The sequence below is a fragment of the Camelus bactrianus genome, chromosome 13 (assembly GCF_048773025.1).
Source record: "Camelus bactrianus isolate YW-2024 breed Bactrian camel chromosome 13, ASM4877302v1, whole genome shotgun sequence".
Taxonomy (NCBI): Eukaryota; Metazoa; Chordata; class Mammalia; order Artiodactyla; family Camelidae; genus Camelus; species Camelus bactrianus.
Genome location: NC_133551.1, coordinates 5175575 through 5196576, shown reverse-complemented (window position 1 = coordinate 5196576; position 21002 = coordinate 5175575). Strand labels below are relative to the sequence as shown.

The 21002-nt window shown below is 46.0% G+C and overlaps 1 long non-coding RNA gene across 1 annotated transcript in view; it reads right to left on the bottom strand.

The window, feature by feature from the left end:
* LOC141579541 (uncharacterized) overlaps positions 1-19197 on the bottom strand; it is an 80007-nt gene extending 60810 nt beyond the window's left edge. Inside the window, exon 1 of the long non-coding RNA XR_012511099.1 lies at positions 19061-19197. This is a non-coding gene — a long non-coding RNA (uncharacterized LOC141579541). The remainder of the gene's footprint in view (positions 1-19060) is intronic.
* Between the last annotated feature and the right edge of the window lie 1805 nt (positions 19198-21002).

The window sequence follows — 21002 nt, the reverse complement described above, 5'->3', positions numbered from 1 at the left end:
CACAGGCAGGCAGTCACATGACAAGAGTGGACAGAAGCAGAGCAGGAAGGGTTTCTGGATTAACTGAATGGACTAAATTTCTGTTATACGAAAAGATCTGCTGCCCAGAAGACATTTAACGCCAATCACAGTGCACTGTCCGTGGACTGTGGCTGAGACACGACTATGAGCACCTGTGTAACTCTCCTTTCCCTGTCCTTTCTGGGCTAAGTGATGCACAGAGGTACAGAGATCCAGGGATGCAGATACCTCTAAACACCCAAAGCCCATCCCTGGGAGCCTGGAAACCAGACAGCCAGGGTTTAAATACCAGCTCTGTCACTTACTAGCTCTGTGACTTTGGCCAACTTACTTACTCTCTCCGTGCCTCAATTTCCACATTGTAAACCTGGGATAACTATCAAAACTTCCTTACTCACTTGTTGTGAAGATTGAAGGATTCATTTCTGTAAAACGCTCAGAAAAGAATGTAGCACATTTTTGGTGCTCAACAAATGTGAATTTAATAAGAAAGTGATTTACAAATCTCCCTTCTAATCATCTTCTGTGTTTCATGGCTAGTCTGAGTCCCAAAGGAAATCCTTATTTCCCCTCTTATAAACTCTTGGGGAGCACCCTTCTGTTGCATCCCACCACCTGTTTAAACTGAGGGAAGGGATGCCTCCTCCACAATCTGGTCCATGGAGAGTGTTTTTCCCTTCACACCCCTGACCCCTAGACAACGGCTAGCCCTCCTCACACTAACAGATTGAGGTGTCAGTCCGGATCTACAAGCAGGGCATATGAAACCTTTCCTTTCCCTCCAGTGTTGGCCACCATTGGGAAGCACCCGGGATGCTCAGCTCCATGGCAGGCAGCCCTGTGCATGATGGGACAGATCCTCTTAAGGGAAGGCTCACTGTGGCCCAGAGCTAACTGGGACTGCATGAGTCTCTAGTTCTGGGGCACCGTATCATGACACGCATTTTCCCACAGCCCTGAAGTTCATGGAGAACGTGGCTTCATCAGTAATACAGGAGCCATTTATCGCCTGCCTGTTCTTCTGTGTCATCTCTCAGTTGGCTGCTGGAGAAAACATGTGTATATGTATTGGGTCCCATTAAGCCCCAATATATATGAAGTAACAAAAAATTCTGTGGCTTAACATTGGTTCAGGGCGACTGTGTAACTGTCCTGACCCTGCTGATGCTAAATTATGGGTATAGGAACTATGGAACCTCCTCAAATATCTTTCAGCATAAAACCAGCTTTTCTTATTTTCCTGTTTCTTAGTAACTGCCAAAGACTGTAAAATGATGGCTTCATACAAAACAGGAGCTAAACTTTATGAGCCCTTTGACATTCCCACTGTGCTAAACACTTTACATAATTTCTAATTCTCACAATTCTGCAAAGCAGATACGAGCGTCCCCATCTCACAGACGAGGGAAAAACTCAGAGCAAACTAACTCAGGCTCACGTGGCTCAGTGGCAGCACGTGCACGCAAACCCAAGACAAAAAACTACACCCCTTCTTATATGTACAAAATCACCTCCCAACAAATGATACACAGCTGCTGGGTCAATACTCAGGGAACTCAGTACACTTTCCAGCTTTAAGGTGCTCCAGAGGCCGCTCTTAGCTGCTTTATAAAATTCCGGCTCACTGGTTGCTAACACTGGAAGAAAAGACCGATTTTGCCATTGTTTGCACAGCAAGTCTGAAATGTTCACAGCGAGATGACAGAATAAGTCTAAGACATAAGCAGAATAATTTTTCCAGGTAGACACACATAATGGACATTGTGCTATTCTGAAGCACTAAGCAACGGAATCAAAACAAAATAACATTTGTTAAACCTTCTTTTGCAAAAGGAATATTAAGACTGTTAGAAGGTGCAACAGCACCACCTATGGCTAAATACACCTTCCAGATTGCTGGGAAAGATGCAACACAAAAATTGCCTGTTGGATCAGAAAGAAGAATCAGATAATTATATCTTATGTAGCACATACTGCACTTTGCTTCGGGGAAGGGAGGTGTATTCAGTATTTAATCTGACATTGCTAATACTCCTGAATATAAACAAAAGACACAGGCTCATGGAAACTTCTTAGTAGAGGAAAGAATCCAGTCCAGCCACTTCATTTTACAGGAGGGGAGACTGAGATCTGGGATCTGTCCTCCTGGCAATCAGCAGCAAATCTCTCCTAGGCCTCATGTCTTGCACTGTAGCAAAAACCAACAGATCTGTACTAGGCCTATATTCATAAAAGTCACGTCTGTATTTTTCCAACAGTAATTAATCTAGGTATCTTGCAAAATACTTCTCAAAGAGCCAGGAAAGCATACAAGTGTATTGAAATTCAAAAACATTTATTTGCACATTAAAACAGCATGAGATTTATTCTATTAATAAAAGTGACATGTCAAATCAATGTTTTGATATTTTAAAACCTATTAAGAGTGCAGAAAAATAAATCAAAATTTTCTTTAATCACAAAAGAGAGAAGCTTATTCCCTGAAAATGATCAATGTAGATTTTTCTAAACTTAATGATTCTGGTCAGATTCCTACGAATTTAAATGTCTGAGTGGATGGTTACACGGCAACATGAATTCTGAGTTGTAACAACACACATTCTGTGTAAATAATATTCAAGGCCGTCTGCTTAAGGTGATTTAACTAGTCCCTGTCTCACTAGAATGATAAAGATTTCATTAAAACTTCATACTGCACACACACACACAAAACCCTGAATCCTTGTTACTTTAAGCCATATTCATATATTCATAAATATGCATATTGAATATGCATCAGAAACAAGCCACCCTCTTTAGTATTCAGAGTTGATCCTTCTAAACTATCTGTCCTTGTGACAGCATATTTTTACTAAGCAGCTCTTGGGTGCTTCATATACAAGGCGTCCACATCTCACAGTCAAACAAGGTAAAGGGCATCACTCAAATTTCACAAATGAGGAAATGTACTTAAGCCATGAAAACAACTTACATATTCATCATCAGGAAAGAAAAGATTAAAGATTTTACTTACAATATTCACTGACAAAACTTTCCTCCATACTAAGACTACATAGAAACAATTCAGTCTTTGTAAATTTTTCTGTCAATAAGCACCACTAGAGAAAAACAAGCAACATCATTAGAAATGGTTGGACTTTCAAAGTCCACTCCAATTTTGCAGTATAATCATTTTTAATGTTTTGATTTTAGTGTTACAGAGCACTAAAATAAAAAAAATATTAAGTTTTTAACTCATTGCCTGAGAAAGCAACATTTGTGAAAATGTACAATTTTAATTTATGCCACTCTGTCTAACATTCTCACTGGTGTCTCTCCTTTGAAGGCTTCATGAAGCTGAGATCGCTAAAATCGGTCATTTATGGACTCACAGGAGTTCGGGAAACCACTCAACTTGTGGCTGATCAGAGGAGCCATTGAGAATGCATCCTGTGCAGCCTGGGTTCCAGCCCTGAGCCTGCCAACGCCAGCTGCGTGAGATTTGGGACAAGCTGCCCCGTCTCTCAACCCCTCAGCTGCAGAAATGGAGACACTGATACCTACCCTTAAACACCTGCTGTGAATTAAAACATGAGGAAAGCATTTTAGCCTTAGGTAAGTGTCCATTCAGAGCAAGCTTGGTCATTATGATGATGAGGATTACTTTTAATAAGTTAAGGCAGACCAAAAATTAGAAATCACCATAAAGGAGAAACATTTTATGTCAATGAGCATTTCCTTTTGAATGGATTGCAGAATGTTCCATTGATTTTTTTAATAAATCAAATTTTGTCCACTAATTATAGATTTACAGGTTCATGGACAAGTCTCCAGAAAAAGAATTAGAGGTCACTAACCTCTGCATACAAAGAAAGTAAAGTTTAAAAAAAATCAGGGGGGAGATTATACCTCACTTGAGAGAGTATGTGCTCAGCATGCATGCGGCCCTCAGTTCAGACACCAGTAACTCCATTTAAAAACTTTTTTTTTAAGAAATGGAGAATTAACTCAAAAAGGTGGAGGAATGCAGAATTTTTTTAGAGAATCAACTCAGATTTAAGATGGGGAAAAAAATATCCATTTCTCACAGGAAATCTTGAGAACTATGTAAACCGGATCTGAGTTGTCTAATCTTTTAACATTATTCATGAATTCATATTACCAAGTCTTAAAACTGCCTGATAACCCACAGGGGTGATCCTGATCATAACAGCTGCCAACACGGATCGAGCTCCGGCTAGGACTGCTCTGTTCGGCCATCTCTGCCCCTGAGGCCTCACCAGGCTGGGAGCACTAAATTCGGTCATTCATGAGCATCACGTGTAAGTCCTCCCTTTGTGCTTCTCACTCCCCCCTCACCAGACCCTCTGAGGGAAGCACTGTTATCATCTTCCCCAACCGAAGATAAGGCCACTGAGGCACAGAGACTAAACCTGCTCCAGGTCACATCGGCAATAAAGGACGTCTATAATTCTGCTGTTCTATTATTGACAAAGGAATCTGACATATCAATTCAAGGGAGACTGTTAAATAATCAAGTCTGTCAGGTCTTCACCTCAAAGAGCAGATACTATAGATTCCTGACGTAGGATGAGGCTGCCGCCACATACTGACTCAGCTTGAAATTAATATCCAAGATGAAGCAGCGGATACATGTAAATATTCACGACTGTCAACTCCGCTCTCGGGTCTGGGCCCTTCACTGCCTGAACGGGGTTGAAATCCCCACCCGTGTCAGGGAGGGAAGCGCAGCTCTTCCGGGACTCACCCAGGATTCACGGGCTGTTTCCCACCCACAGGCTGTCCTCAACGATTAAAAAGCTCTCAAGAATTTTACACCATGCAAAACTAAAAGACGTTTCTGCAGATGGAGCACTTTCTCAGGCTTAAACCTTTTTTGCCTACACTCAGCATGTGGGAAAATAACACATGACTCTGCAAAGTCTCTGACCCTCACCACTCATAGGAGTAGAATGGCCTCAGCACAAGATGACTCTTCACGGATGAGAACAAAATAAAGCCGCCCCCAACCACAGGCACTCCCAGAGACAGCGCTCAGCAGTCTTCTGCACACTCACGGTTGTGCAGCCCTCACCACCATCTATTTCCAGAACACTTCATCATCCTAGAAGAACACCCCTGCCACTAGCAATCACTCCCCAACCCCTTGCAACCATCACCTGCCCTCTGCCTCTGCATGTGCCTATTCTGGGCATTTCAGATCACTGAATTCAACAATATGTGGCCGTTTGTGTCTGGTTCCTTTCACTTAACGTGCTGTTATCAAGGCTCGTCCAGGTTGAAGTGGTATCAGCATCTCTCTTTTTTTTTTTTTGAAAGTGTTAAAGTTTATTAGAAGGTGGTAAGTACTATCAAAAAGAGTAGAGAGGAGCATAAGTGATTGGGTTTCAAAGGGAAAAGTGCGGGTTGAGCAGTCAGTGTGGACTTCCCAGAGCAGGTGGCCTTTTTCATATTCCCCTATATTTATTTTTTCTTTTTTATTCACTTTTACGTCTGAATAATGTTCCACAACATGGAGATACTACATTCTGTTCATCCATTCAGCAGCTATGTATGGACGAGCTCCAGACGAATGAGTGTAAGAGGTGACTAGGCAGGGATGGCATTTAAGCAAAGGGCAAGATGTGCTTTCAAAAAAAAAAAAAAAGCCAACAAACAGAGGCACAAAGAAATTCAGCGCGTTTCTGAGAAAGTGCATGCTTGCTTCACGATGACTGCCGTGCAGGGCTGGGGGGGGGGAGTGACAGGAGACACAATGAGGGAGTAACCTGAGAATATTCCCCATGCAAGCAGCTCAGCCAATTCTCCTCCCCCATCCTGTATTTTAGAGCCATTTTTGATAGGTTTTCTATTTCAAGTAACAGTACTTAGTTACACATCTGATCATCTGCATCAGATCACCTTACCTCCAAGCCACAGAAAGTCATTCACTGACTGGAGCAGCTCCAAGACATGAAGGTGATGGACCAGGGAGTCCTGCAGCATCCCGGCCTGCAGGCACAAACCCCCACATGTTCCATGGTGATGTCCGGAAAGTAAAATGCATGGAAATATCTCACTGCTTGTGCACGATATCTGCCCCCAAATTGCCCCAAAATCATGCTGGCAAAGCACTACTGAGCCCTCTCACTACAAAAAAAAAAAAAAAGAGAGAGAGAGAGAACAGAAAAGAAAAGAATAATGCTAAGAAGGCAAAATTAGGGTCTTCCATTCAAAACCAGCAACCATCACTGCCAGTAACTCAGCTGGAATGGTCCTGACTTCAAAAACCACTGCGCAGTTACATTGCAAACGTGATAGACATATATGTATTCCACGTAGATGATATTACAGTAGGATTTTTCTTTTCGAAATTTCCAGTTGCAACATTAACACAAGAAAGATTATGTTTCAGCTTTAAAAAAATCAATTATTTTCCACTTTCTTAATTTTGAACCTATTATTATTTTATAAAGGGTGCTATGCTGCAAATTATAAACCAACTATTTGGCTTCTGCCAACAAGACCTTTATGACTTCACTATTTCAGAGCAAGATTCAATGATGCTTTGAGAAGTGGGTCCTGGGGCGCTCACTAACAGCTCTTTAAATACTGACAAGAATGTGCTATTTAAGTAATGCAAAGGCTCTAACTCTACATTAACTCAGAAACCAAAGAAACTACACCAAAGCCTTACTTTATCATTTTTAAATTTTGCTATTCTTTTGAATATTAAATTTCTTAAAAGATAAGATTTTTTTTGAGAAACACAGCAGCTGTATTAAATTTCCTCTCACCAAGAAAGCAATCTTTATCAAGAATAAATACCCCTACAGAAATCCAAAAGACGGGAAGTTTCTAGCTAAGTGAACATGCAGATCTCAACACAAGACTAAATCCTATCAGATCTCACTCGAACGAGCTCAACAATGTCCTGTGCTACCCTGAAACTTAGCTCTTCTCTTCCAAATGTTGGCTGAGCTAAGATCATCACACAATGCAGGGAAGAAGAGAAAAGTCCACCTGGTTGCATCTGTTTTCTTCCAGCCACAAGGTGCCGCTAGGGGGTCCCCGTTAATAAGCTCTCCCCATGAGGAAATCCGGCATTCACACTGCCCCTGCCGTCCCCAAGCAGCCCCGACGCCCCTCTCCCACTGGTGGCCCACCAGCCTGTCAATGGTCTTCTAATGACCCTCCCAGTTGGTGGCACTCTCCCCCTCTTCCCTGCTTCACACACACACACACAAACACACACACACACACACACACACACACACACACACACACACACACACACACACACACACACGGAGCCAGGACAGCCTTCCCAAAGCACAAATTTGATTACATCACCCCCACTTCAAACCCTTCAGAGGCTCCCTGGTAGAGTTCTAGCCCCACCCCCGACGCTGCTCGCCCAGCCTCACCTCAGTACCCAGGTCCCCAGTGACCTCATGCGCCCCCTGACCTGCTGCTACTTCCCACTTGCCTCCAAGCCCATTTTGACTGTTTGTCAAGGGAGACTTCCTTCCCTCGAACCTCTACACTTTGGGTTAGGTGCCCCTGCTGTGTTCCTAGAACATTCTACGCTAAGACAACTTCTGACAATGCTAAACTCTCAAGAAGCAATACATTTTGCTAACTACTGTGAGTCCACCCTCTCTCCCCTGGACACTCAGAATTGCATGTGTTATGAATAAATGAATGAAGGGGTGGGTCTCAAAGGGACGGGCAGAGCTGCTCTCGCCCACCCCGACCACTTCTTTCTGTAGAACATCAGAAGCAAAACCAGGAGTACCTCTCCTGAGGGTCACTTTCTGCTGACACCCTTCACTGCCTCTTCTGTGTCAGTTCTAGTAAAAAACCAAGCTCCTCCAAAGCCCTCCATCCCTAGGCCCACTCCAGTGTCCTCCCAAGCAGGGGCACCCTCCACCCTGGACCACACAGTGCACTCTCCCCGAGTCCCCACCCCACAAGCCTCCAGGCCTCTACCCGGGCTGCTCCTGCAACCTGAGTCACCCTCTTGATTCCTTCTCCTGGCTGACTCTTACTCTGTCCTCATAACTGAATGTAGAGCACATTTCTTCAAGGAAGCCCTCTCTGATGATGTCCTTTAGCTCTTGGCTGGGCTCCCTCTACAGCAGGACTGCTTGGCGACCAACTGGTGTTTGTCCACCTGCTCCTCTGAGACCATGACCTCTTGGAGGCCACGTGGGAAAAAGGAGTGAGACGATAAGAGGGGTGGGAAGAGCAAAAAGCAAAATCACAGCCCAAGTCCCAGATTCAAGGATTCTGTCTCAGAAGAAAAGAATAAAATGTTTAATACGTATGTCATTTGGCTATGAGTTTTGTGGCTCATGGAAAGCAAGAGGTTGGTGTTCTAGTCTAAAATCCAAGTTACATGCAAAGAAATGTACATATTCATATCCAAAGGAAACCAGAGCTGCTCAACAACAGTTTGCAGTTAAAATCAAAGGAACTTTGATAAAGGCAATCTCTCTCTCTCTCTCTCTTTGTTTTTTTTTTTTTTTTGTATCATATAGTTGTAGAAGTATTTGTATAACTAAGTGATGGCTACAGCCTATGATTCTGCACTGGAGTGTTTGGGGCAGAGGAAGCCCAGATTACATGCACTGTGTAAATGCAATCACACCAACACACTGACAGGTGCCCTACTGGCTGAGCTGAAGTTCCAAAGCAGACAACCTTATGATGCAAGACAGCTCTCATTAGAAAGTAAGGAATGCAATGTTCTGTACTCAATTACATACGTTATATGGGCCATTAAGCGATAGTGCATCTTGTCTAATGAAACCCCAAAATAAATTGTTAACGTCGATTTTCTCCATCTGACCCTTATTTGCTAACTTTGGATATCAAACCCTCACTCCATACAGAAAGCTCAGACCTACGCTGCAGCAGGTTACATCCCGTGGAAGAAAGCCTATCAAGGAAGAACTGGAGAGTTTCCCTTCAGAAGCTGCTAAGTCTGGTTTTGCACCTGTACGTCATTTGCAACCACGTCATCGTCAAAAGAGTAAGACCTTACCTCTGTGGGGCGAAAAGCACTGCGGTGCTTCTGAACCATTAAAGAACACTGAGCTTTGGGAAAGAGTCCTGAGGCACTTAAATCGTACTTTTTGTGAAAGGCTCCAATACTGACCCAATTCACCAATCCAGGTACAACAGGGAGGTACCGGAATTAGTAGATAGAACATGCCCTTGAAGTCTGACAAGGCCCTGCTTGAATCCTGCTACAGCATTTACTAGACGCGAAATGGACCAATTCCTTAACCCCTCTGAGAAGGCTTCCCAATCTGCAAAAGTGGGCTGCCACCGCCCACCTGGGAGGCACGGATGTGAATGCAACACGCAAGTAGTGAGGCCGACTGCTACCTGACACGAGACCTGGCTAGTTTCCCTCTGCTGCCCTTCTCCCCCTTTAAACTTGCCCTGTTCCCACTGGTAAGGGTCAAGCCCCGGACCAGAATGCCCGATTCTTCTGTGTATCCCCGGATACATGTCTTACCCTTAGGAGGCCAGAAAAAGAACTATCTCCTCCAACGTCACTATCAATGTTCTTAAGAGTCTGGGTTTTTTAAACTCTATTTTGCAGGGAGACTATTCCAGAACTGTCCAACCACCATTCTCCACTTTGGCTCCTTCTCACCTCAAATCTTCTGACTGCTGGCATTTTGTTCGTGGGAAAGAGAGTCCGCTAGGTGGAGACTCCCTAGGCTTCTGTCCCTCCCTCACAGGTGAGTGTGACTACCTTCTCAACACTCCTCACTCCGACTCCATCTTCCGAGGAGGTTCCCCTCCTGGAACATGCAGCCTCTGCATCATCCCCAGACGCGCACGCGTGGCCACAACCCTCCATTCAGATTTCTTCCTGGGTGGCCCTGCCCACCCCCAAGACCCTTAAGGATAAATGCCATTGCTCTGAAAATCCCAAATGCCACTGAGTGACACACCAATGCTGCATGGTCTGGGCTTTCCTCCAACACAGGCACAGCCCTGACCCGCCTCAGCCTCAGTCTGCACCTCTCGAGATGAGCTCATCCACCTGCACGGCTGTGAACACCAGCTAAGAATGACGACTCCCAACGTGTATCTCTAGTCCGGCTCCTTCACTTGAGCCCCGGGGCCATAGAACCGAGTGCCTCTTTGAAGTCCTAACTTGGATGACAAATGGAATCTTAAAAATGCCTCATGTCCACCATTTACTCTAGAGTTCGATTCCTGGCAGGTACCTCCCAGGCTCCAGATTTTAGTAACAGACCCAGAACCCACCTAGGTGTTTGAGGTCACATTCAATTTCCCCTGTTCCTCCCCCCGGCCCTGCCCTGGAATCAGTCTTGTCATTTCTATTGCTTAGCCAGTCTCAAGTCTGGTTCTGCAAGGACCACGGATGGAACCCCACAAGCTGACAGCAAGGTGCAGTGCATCACAGTCCTCCGAAGAGAGCTCCCTGGAGGGGGAGGCATCTCCTGCCTCTGGTCACCTCAGAAGGCACTGGATTCTCACAAAGGAGGCCCAGGAGAAGGGACTCAAGGTTCTCTTGTGGTCTGAACTTTGAAGGTCCCGAAGTTTGGGGGAGTTCCTAGTTAGCAGACACACCTGCCAGTGAGCAGATGAGGATGGGGGAACCCAGGCAAGGCTGTTCTCACTCCGACCCCTGGGCTCTCGGGAGCCACGGGAAAGGCCTGTGTTCAGGGCACAGCCCAGCCTTCACAGATCCCAGCCTGCATTTGCCAACCCAGAGAACCTAGACTCCTACTTGCGATTCTTGTGATCTGTTCCCCCCCAGAATGTGATGGGCTCTTTCAGAACGTCTGGCCTGTCTCAAGCGAGACCAAGTCAGTGAAGGATGAAGTGTCCACAATTGGACCAGGGCATGAAAGGAGAAACAAAGTCTCATGGCCAGCATGACGGTGGTGGCCAAACCCTTCCCCCGGGTGAGATGAACCAGGGTGTGGGTGAGATTGCAAGGTCACTTCACAGCTGAATAGGGTGTTGGAGACTCACTACCGCAAACTAACGACACGGCCGTCAGTGGTGGACGTCAGCTGCAACAGACACGGAGTCAGCTATTTACTGCCATCATGGGTTAATAGTAAAGGCTGGTGCAGGGAGGACTGCATGGCTGCTGGAGCAAACCACAGACCCGGCTCTGAATGCCCACTGGCTGGAGCAGAGAGGAAGCTACAGTCCCCTTTAGCGGTCCCTGTGTCCACCAGATCCAAGTGAGCCAGCTACTTAGGAGAAGGCCATTTTGTTCTGATACTCAGAAAAACCAGCCTCGTAAAGGGAAAATAAGAGTGGCATGGAGTTTAGACCCGCTCCTGCCTCTCTATGAAGGCAAAGTTAAGTAAATGGCACCGGGAAGGTGAATGAAAAAACAAAAAACAAAAAACCGGTGACTGCTTCTTCCAACAGCATCCCCTGCAGCTGCTCACCCCCGAGACTGCCACTTTCTCACCAGTGACCGCCGGCCAGGAAGCTCCGTCACGCACGTCACACAGCGACAGCCCTGAGCCGCGTGCCAAGCACGTTTGTCTAAAAGCCAGAATAAAGGAAGATGCTGCAGATTTTGACATTCCAAGTTTAAATACTCCTTGAAAAAAATCCCTCAGCAGCCGCCTAAATCAATTCACATCTCACTTCTTCAAAACAATCAAACAAATTTAATAAGGGCGCATTTGTCACCAAACATAAGGAGGACCAAACTGGTTCCTCAAAGCAAGGATTTTAACAGGTATCAAACACCAGTGGGTGATGTGCTAACAAAGCAAAAATTCCAAAAATCTAGAAAATAAAAAAATGACTAGGATAATATATGGATCAAGGCAACTATTAAGTTTTTGATTTTTAAAGCTATGGGGACAGCACGGAGGACAATCTCGCTATTTCCAATGCAGGGTGTGCACAGTCCACTTTTCAGACGCAACAACATGCTCACAGGGCGGTACAAGATAGAAAGGGAAATAGAAAAAGGAAAAGAGGAACAGCGAAAATTAGAAACACATGAGAACAAAAATAACTGAGAGCAATTACAAGAATTTACGTGAGTTTGGTGAGGACAGGGACGAGGGGACGGTGAGACCCACCCTCACCTATTGTTCCAGGGAAGGCAGGGGCCTGAAGCGAGCGGCGCTGCCGGGGGACCCCAACGTGGTCAGCGCCCCAAACCTAAACTTCACCTAGATGCGTGTAAACAACTTTTGAGCTACAAAATGTGGTCGCATTTCAAGCTGGACAATTTTACTCACTCCCACCAAGAGTAACAGGAGAGAATTAAGCTCTGTTCCTGCACCAAAGCATTGTTTAAAAAAGTAATGACTGTGTAATAGTAAAAGCAACAATGGAGTAAAAGTGACTGGAGGAGAACTTACTTGACCCGAGCTCACAGGCCGCGTTATCTCACTGACGTTCAGATGCTGGCTGAGCCCTTACGGTACCAAAACAGACAGACCCACCAGGAGGGAGGATTAATGCGCTGCTGTATTTTGATGCCGGGAGCCATGCCTTTTACACAAGGTTCTGGGTAAACAATGGTGACAGTGTCAACCACTATGGGCTAAGCACACAACCAGCTACTCTGCCAAATACCAAGGACAGACTTCAAAAGGCAAAAACAAGCTGGCATTCTCTGGTGGGTCTGCAGACTCAGAGCCAAGCAGTTGCTGAGCAAACATGTCACCAGTGCCTCCTGTGACAAAAGAAGAGGCACTGGTCCGGGGGCTGGGGCAGGGCTCCAGGCTTCCACTGCTCACTCACCATTTTGTCCAGGGGGAGATGTTGGTCCCTGCTTACGTTGCACCGATGTACCGACATTGACTGACTCCTGGGGACTCAGCAGGAGGTGACAGGTGACGGGAATGGAGCCAGCCTGGGAGTGGCACGGTGCTGGCATCTGTGTCCTCAGCTTTGCCCAGGCCAATACATCTGCCAGCTCATCTACAAGAAGCAGAAGGGGAGAAAGCAGTGTAGATCACGGGGCCCTGTGAGAACAAGTCCTGGTCATGGCCACGACATGCCTCGCCCCTTCCTTAAGATATAGAGGTATGTCCGGGGAGGAAGTGAAAATTCATCCAGAGCCCGCCAGGCACCACAAGCAGGTGGGACTCGGGTCCCCTGTGCCTATCACTCACAGGACTGGTCTGGACTTTCTTTTTATCAATTCTCTGGCATCTTCTCCTCTAACTTACCAACAACCAGAAAGTAGAATCTGATTTTAGACTCACAGAGAATCGCAGAAAACCTCCTCCACTTCAGGCCCGGCAGCACGTGCCAGGCCCTCCGACCGTCACCTGTGGGACCGCCATGAGCCCTCTCCAGACTCAAGGCCCGAGGCCGTAGGTCGGGGGGGCACAGATTCCCACACTCTCCCCAGCAAAGGGGGACCACCTCTCGGCAAAGGCATCTCACCTTCTTCTGCCCAAGGGACATCTCGATAGATACACAGGGAAACAGAGCAGAATGTGGGGGGGTAGGCAGCCCAGAAGAGCTCGTCTGCACTTCCAAGGCAAAGTGGGTCCGTTGACCTAATCACAGGGACAAAGTGAGGACGAATCTTTCCCTGCTGAGCCCCATGCTCCGTGACATGCCTTTCCCTGCGTAAGGAGCTCATTTGGAAGCCCCTGGCAGTGTTTCTGTTGTCCTAAATTGGCATGGTGGTTGTCAGGCAGAGAGAGAGGGCCTGAGCCGTGCAGGTGCTGGACCTGGGAGGCAGGAGATACTGGCTCCACTCCCAGCTCAACCAGCACCTCATTCTGCGGGTCAGGATTCAGCATGACATCTATAAGCAAAGGAATGAGACTGTCCCAGGACATGCTGTCCAACAGGAATGAAATGACAGCCATGTAAAGAAAGTTTCCCAGTTGCCACATTTAAAAATGTAACCCCCCCAAAAAAAACCCTAGAAACTGATTTTAAGAACATATCTTACTTATTCTACAGTATGTAAAATACTATCATTTTGACATGTAATCAATAAAGAAAGAAACAACATAGTTTACATTCTTTTTACTAGACAAGTCTCAGCGTCTGATGTGCATTTGACCTACAGCACATCTCAGCTCAGAGCAGCCTCCTCCCCAGCTCTCCTAGCATCAGTGGCTTTGGCTACTCTATTGGACAGCAACTGCAGGGGTCACACCAGGGGAATTGGCTGAAAAGCGGGAGTAAGTGTCCATAATAACCCTAAAAGAATCTCTCTGAAACAAATGCGGATTCACTTTTAAACGTCTGAAAACCGGCGGGTTTCACCTCCCTCACGCCTTGGCTACAAGACAGCCCTCCTCCTTGCTGATCCCTTTCTGGATGTAGGGAAGCAACCCTTCACACAGCCAGGGTGTCCGGGCATCCAGGTAGAATTTCCTGCTCTCTGTGTCCAATCCCACAAAGTCCTCCTTCTCAAACAGGATGTAGAGAAGTAGGATCTTATCCCCAGTCTTGTCGGATGCACAGTCCAGCCACTTGGACTTGAGCATGATGAAGAGAGACTCAGTGAAGTCCTCGATCCTCTTCTCCACCACCCTGCAGTCCTCGTAAATTGAAGGCCACGTCGGTGCGCGGCTGCTCGGCCACCTCCCCATGCAGCACAAAGACAAAGAGCCGAGAGTCATAGAGCGTGGTGCCATACAGCTCCTCTGCACGTGGAGCTTCTCTAAGGTCTTGGCCAAGAGGCAGTCGGTAATGATGACAAGGCCCACGACCTTGCGGTGGGTCTGGAAGTCGCTCCACCCATTCTCGGGCGCATAGTGGTGACTCTAGTGGATACAGAGTGCCCACTGCGAGCCGCAAGGGATGATCTGCCTCACCAAGGAGATTCGCTTATAGATGCAAAAGAAATTCTCCTCTGAGATGATCCCCACGGGTTGGACCACCACGGGGAGAGTCTGGTGGTCCTAAGCACACTGCACGTAGTCAGGGATGTTCATGTTGCAGGCCCTGACGAGAGGGAAGAGGAGACCGAGGTACATACTGTGCTGCGGGCTGCGGGCCTCACTGGGTTGCGGTGACCTGGTGTGTACCAGTCAGAAGGCAGGGGAAGCCCAAGCAAAGCCGTGGGTACAGTTTGTCCTCAGCGTCTGCACATGGCTACCGCAGCTCGGATCACATTACGCAGCTTTGGTCTAGGCTTCCGCCCTCTGCAGAAAAGGGTCATTTCTTGTTTTCTGTTTCCAAGCACCTAGCCAGGCCCTGATGCAAAGTCAATGCTCAAAACTGCTGAATAAAGGAATGAATAAAGGAACTGCTTCCACACCCCTCAGCAGGATATAATGCAAAGAAACACAGTAGGATCAAAAGACCTGGATTTCAACTCCAATTTATTTGAACTCCTAAGCTGCAGAATACTTGATAAGAAAACTTGCTTTGGGGAGGAGAGTACAGTTCAGTGGTAGAACACATGCTTAGCATGTATGAGGTCCTGGGTTGAATCCTCAGTACCTCATTTTAAAAAAAATGAAACAAATAAATTAACCTATTTACCCCCATCAAAAAATATTTTTTGAATTCCAAATTCAAGAAAAAATAAACACCTTGCAATTGACACAACGTTGTAAACATGAGTATACTTCAATTAAAAAAAAATCCTTGCCTTACAAGAATATATCTGGATTATGGTACTTTACAAATGTAAAATGCCTAGGTTACCACCTGCATAAAAAGAAGGAAATGTACAAATTTACTATCCCTCATTTATCAGCTATATTTCCTTTGGGGGGTTTATAACCTCTCAGAGCTAATTTTCTCAGATTAAAAAAAGAAGGAAACATTACCGGATTCTCCATAGTGCTGAAGAATCAGATAAACCTATGATAACATCTGACCCACAGAGTTTACTCAATATATGCTTGTTGAATGAATGAATAAACAAGCAAAGTGAATGCTGCTCCCTGCCACAGAGCATCATGTTGGTACTGCCTGGAAATTCCAAGCCCACGTTTCACCCGACACTACACTAACCATGGGTGACCTGGGCAGGCCTGTGTTCTCCTCTTAACCCCAGTTTAATCATGAATAGAAATGAGGGCAATAACACAAACCTCAAAGGGTTAGAGAGTCATTACTGAATTGTATCCCATCTTTGCAAGATGGAACCTTTAAAGAAATTTGGGCAAAAAGTCCGTAGGCCCTCTCCATATTATCTCTTACAACTACATGGGAATCTACATTATCTCAAAATTAAAAAGTCTAATTTATTAAAGAGGCTATTGAGGTTAAACGTGCTCACTGTCTCAAATAAGGAACACACAGTACAAATAGGTCAATGCCCAGCCCATGAGATACACTCAGTAAACATTCCCACTGAGCCCACTGGTCCCTCCAACTTCAGAGCACGATGATGTGTCCTCATGGCCAGAGGCCCCTGCACCTGAAACTAACAAAGCTAATGGTCCCCACTTTCAAGAACCCCTGCCACCACCGTAGGACTAATTTTGTACTTGTAATTTTTTTCTTTATATTAAATAGAAAAACGTAATTGCATAGCCTTCAGGCCACCAAAACCTGACTACAGAGATCATGATGGCAGCCCTTCTTCGTGAAACAATAAAATGAAAAGCCATTTCCACAAGATCTCTGTGTAAATCTACTAGGGAACTTCATCCTGGACTGAAAGGAAGAGGACTGAGGAGGAGGGGGCAATATGCGGCACACAGACCCATGGGCCACCTGTCCCAAGATGGAGTTTAGACCCAACACTCACCCTCAAGGAACTTCAGAATAGACACAAGACAGAGTGCTGTGGACAAGATTTTTTTTTTTTTTAAAGAAATCCCTTATTACCTCGCAGAATTTGTTTCTACTGAGAAACAAATTTCTTATGTGTATAATGTTTCACAAAACACTTAAATTATTATCACCCCAACTTGACGCATTAAGAAACTGAGGGAGAGAGGTTTATCACATTGTGCAAGATTAGAGAGAGGCAAAAAAAAAAAAAAAAGATGAGAGAGAGGCCACGTCGGACACCGTATTTAAACCCAAGCCCCTGTTCCAGTGCTCACACTAGAAAGTGGGATATACTGCCCCTTTCCTGCCCTCTCCCTGCAATAAATCTCTGAAGACTCTTTTGTGTGCCACCTGGAATCACAATCACTTCAATTTTCCACAAAGAGCTATGTCACATTTTGGATGTGTCAAAATCTATATGTTGAATGGGAGGAGAGATTTGTATTTTCTGTTTCTCAAAGGAAACATGGCTTAAAAGAAACTGAAAAGCACTTTTCTAGTCTAAGTCTTCATTGTGCAGAGAAGGAAACGGAGGCCCAGAAGAGATGAGGAAAAGGCCTTATTAACAAATATTGCCTCAGCGCAGCACCAAGCCAGCCTTGGGCACTTCTGGGGGAGGATCTGGAAGGCCCAGGAGAATGAGTCTTAGAAAACGGAAAGAGAAGAAGCATACAAGGCCCCGTCTCTACACCATCATACCATGAAGTTCCACCAAATTACCCAGTATGTGTGCAGCCAACATTAACGTGGGATAAACAGGTTATAGAAACCTGGAAGTCTCAACCATAGTGGAAATTCCAACATTTACTTTGTTTTTTTTCCCAGTTCAAGCATCAGCTCAGTGGGCACTCTGTACCAAGCACTACACGAGGCCTGGGGTTCTCCCAAATACACAACTCTTATATCACGTGAGCAAACCACACACAGGCCCACCAGAAGGAAAATGCCCACAGATAAGGTGGAATTACTGAAACTGAAAGCAGCCAACCAGCATATATTACTAGCAAAAACGGTGCTGCTAGAAATAGACTCATGGACATAGAAAGCAAACTGTGGTTAGCAGGCAGGAAAAGGGGGATTAACAGATACACGTTAATAAATATAAAATAAATGACAAGGACCTACTATATAGCACAGGGAACTATATTCAATTTCTTGTAATGAGTTGTACTAAAAACAAACTAAAAGATATATAGATACATATGCATATGTTTATAACTGAATCTCTGCTGTACATCTGAAACTAACATTCTAAATTGACTACACTTCAATAAAAAATAATTTTAAAAAATAAGTAAAAATAAAAGCAACGCCATTTAGAAAAAATAAAAGAATACTCTGATCCCCTTAGCTGTAGGTGCTGGAGAATTCTGGTTACAAACACCAAGTCCACTGGATCACTCCAGCACTGGCTGTCACTCTTTCTGACCATCAGAGAGTCACTTGGCTTCATTGAGTTTATTTTCTCTTCTGTGAAAGGCTTCAGTTTGCAACTAACGATGTATAGAATCTCATCATTCACAAACCCAACAATTAATGAGGACTTCCCATGGGCCAGGCTCTGGAAATATGAAAATATAGGGTCCGAGATATATTCATGGGTAGAAGAAATTTATGCCATAAAGACATTAATTCTTCTTGCTTTGATAGACTGATTCAATACAATACTGTTTAGATTTCCTACCAGAGTTTTTATGGGTAACAAGATAATTTATGGTCAGGAACAACCAAGAATCTTCTTTAGAACCAGCACTGGGAAGGGGTGGATAGGTCAATCATTTCCACTGGTCTTTCTGAAGTGATGAAAACGTTCTGGAATATTAATGGTTGCACCACAGTGAATATGCTAAAGCTGCTGAATTGTAGCATTTAAGTGGGTGGACTTCATGGTGTGTGAACAATATCACAATAAAGACGTTAAATGAATAAATATTTCTTGACAATTATTATTCCCTCTATACAACTAGTCTGCCCCACAATTTAAGAAGAACCAAAAAACCAAAACAAACCAAATTTTGCCAGGAGCTCTTTAGGACTGCAATGTCCCTGAGTCTCCAACGCCTCTGGTGGTGCTGTTCCTGTTAACACACCCTAGCTGGGCTGGGCTAGTTAGGGACTGTAACTATCTTTTTAAGATCGACGGTCACACGTTTCACCCTGGGAGAGGGAAAGATGGAGGATGTCGCAGCCTCATGCCTTCAGCTCATTTTTAATTGAACCAAGCCTTGCTTTCAACACTGTAATCCCTATCACTATAAAAACAGTGACATCATCAAGCACCGCCATCATAACACGTGAAAGTGTTCAAGGTACTTACCTGGGGCAGAAACACTGAGGGAGGAGACGGAAACTCCCTCAGGACTGACGCTCCCTTTTCCCGACTCCACCAGCAGAAGCTGGGGTTCACAGCCGGAGGCTCTCAGCCCGGGGAGTAGCGCCCACAACACTGAGCTGGCCCCCAGGGAGAGGGGAAGGGAGACGAGGGCAGCCCCGGGGTCGCGGGGCAGGGAAAGCCGGGGGGAACGCGGGCAGTAGCCCCGCTCGGAGGCCAGCCACAGCCCCAGCCGCCCGCCCCCATCCGTGTCCGCAGACCCCGCCCGCCCGGGACACAGCCCGCCCAGGGGCGGGGACGGGCCGGCGGCCGAGGAGAGGCAGCCCGGGAGGAGAGGACTCGCGGGCGGGAGAGGGGAAAGGGATTACAGCCGCGGACTCAGGGGAGCCCGGCTGGGGCGAGAGGCGGCAGGTGCACACCTGGCCCTGGACAGCTGTGGCCGTGTCGCCGGGGCAGGAGAAAAAGTCCTACCAGGCGAAAGAGCTGAGCAGAATTTGGGGCCGATCCCATGCTCTGAGCTGGAGCTTCCAACCCTCGTTCCAGCTGGCACCAACTGCGCATGCGCAGGAGGGCCAGCGATCCTCTCTGGGTTCTGCGAGAGAAGGTGGGGAAGCGAGGGACGGAGAAGATGGGAGGAGGAGGGGAGAAGGGGAAAAGTGGGGGGAGAGACATGGACAGGAGGAGCAGAGAGAAGGCAGGGATCTGGAGGTTGGAGGAGAGTAGCAGAGATGGAGAGAAATAGTTTTAACGATGGGGGCATCCTGAAGGAGGCAGCAGTTCTGCCTCTGCACACTTCTCTAACCCTTCAAGGCCCGCAGCTCATATTTTACCTCCCTGGTCCAGCCCTCCACCCAAGGCCTCTGCAGGACCCCTACGGGGATCACACCCGTTGCCCCAAAGTGGAGCTGGGTTTCCTTTTGCTCTGGGAACCAAGCACCCGCAGGTGTTGTTGCTCAGAACTACCTTGAAAAGTGTACCTATTCCCCTTTTACACGCTGGGACACAGGCAGGCAAGATCTCTGCTTTACCTCCACTGTCCCAGGTGTTGTACTGGCGGGGAGCGGGAGGTACAAGATCAGATCCCAAAAGGAGCATACTGCCTGAGTTTTGGTGCATAGTCCCCATCCTTCCTGAGTAAACCACACCCCACCCTCGGGGAACCATCAAGGGCACACAGTATGTCCCTGGGTGTGGGATAGCTGCCCTCAATTCCAGTGCCCAGCTTGCTAGGAAGATAGGAGTGTTACTGAGTCTAAATTCATTCTCCTTAGTGCAGGACAGGCCAGTAAGTTGGGAGACCAGGTGTTGGGGCATGGAATAGCAACTTTCTGTAGACCTAGATGGCAAACTAATGTCCTGGAAAATCATCTCCCCAAGTCAGAATTCAGGCTCCTTTCCTACGAGCTTGGTTTTTGCAATCTTCTTGATATAGGAATTCTTTGTTGTTAGAATCCTTTGTTCTTGCAGCTATCTGCCTGGGTCAGATCCCTGTAAACCACCAACAAAACAAACGTTATTTTCTATTATGTAAATTCTTATCTTTATATGAATGGAAAAGTGTTAAATATCCTTAAAGGTCAGAGCCTTCAAAATAGGCTCTTCTGTATATTTTAGGCTCTAGGCAACATTGTTTTACAAGCAAGATGAAGCCTAGGAGACAGAGCACAGTGTTAAAGTCAAAGGAACAGATCTATTATGGAGTCAGATTTGTTCTTTTCTATTACCAGGGCAGAAGACACTTGAGGATTTAAATCCCTTTAAGTTAAAAATAAGTAATACTTTAAAGGAATTTACATACATAGGTCGGAATGTGCATAGCATATCTGGAAAACACACAAAGGATTGTAAACAGTGTCATCTCCAGGGAGGGCTGAAAGAAGAGAGGATGAGGGAAAACTTCTTTCACTTGTGTAATTTTGTGCTCTGT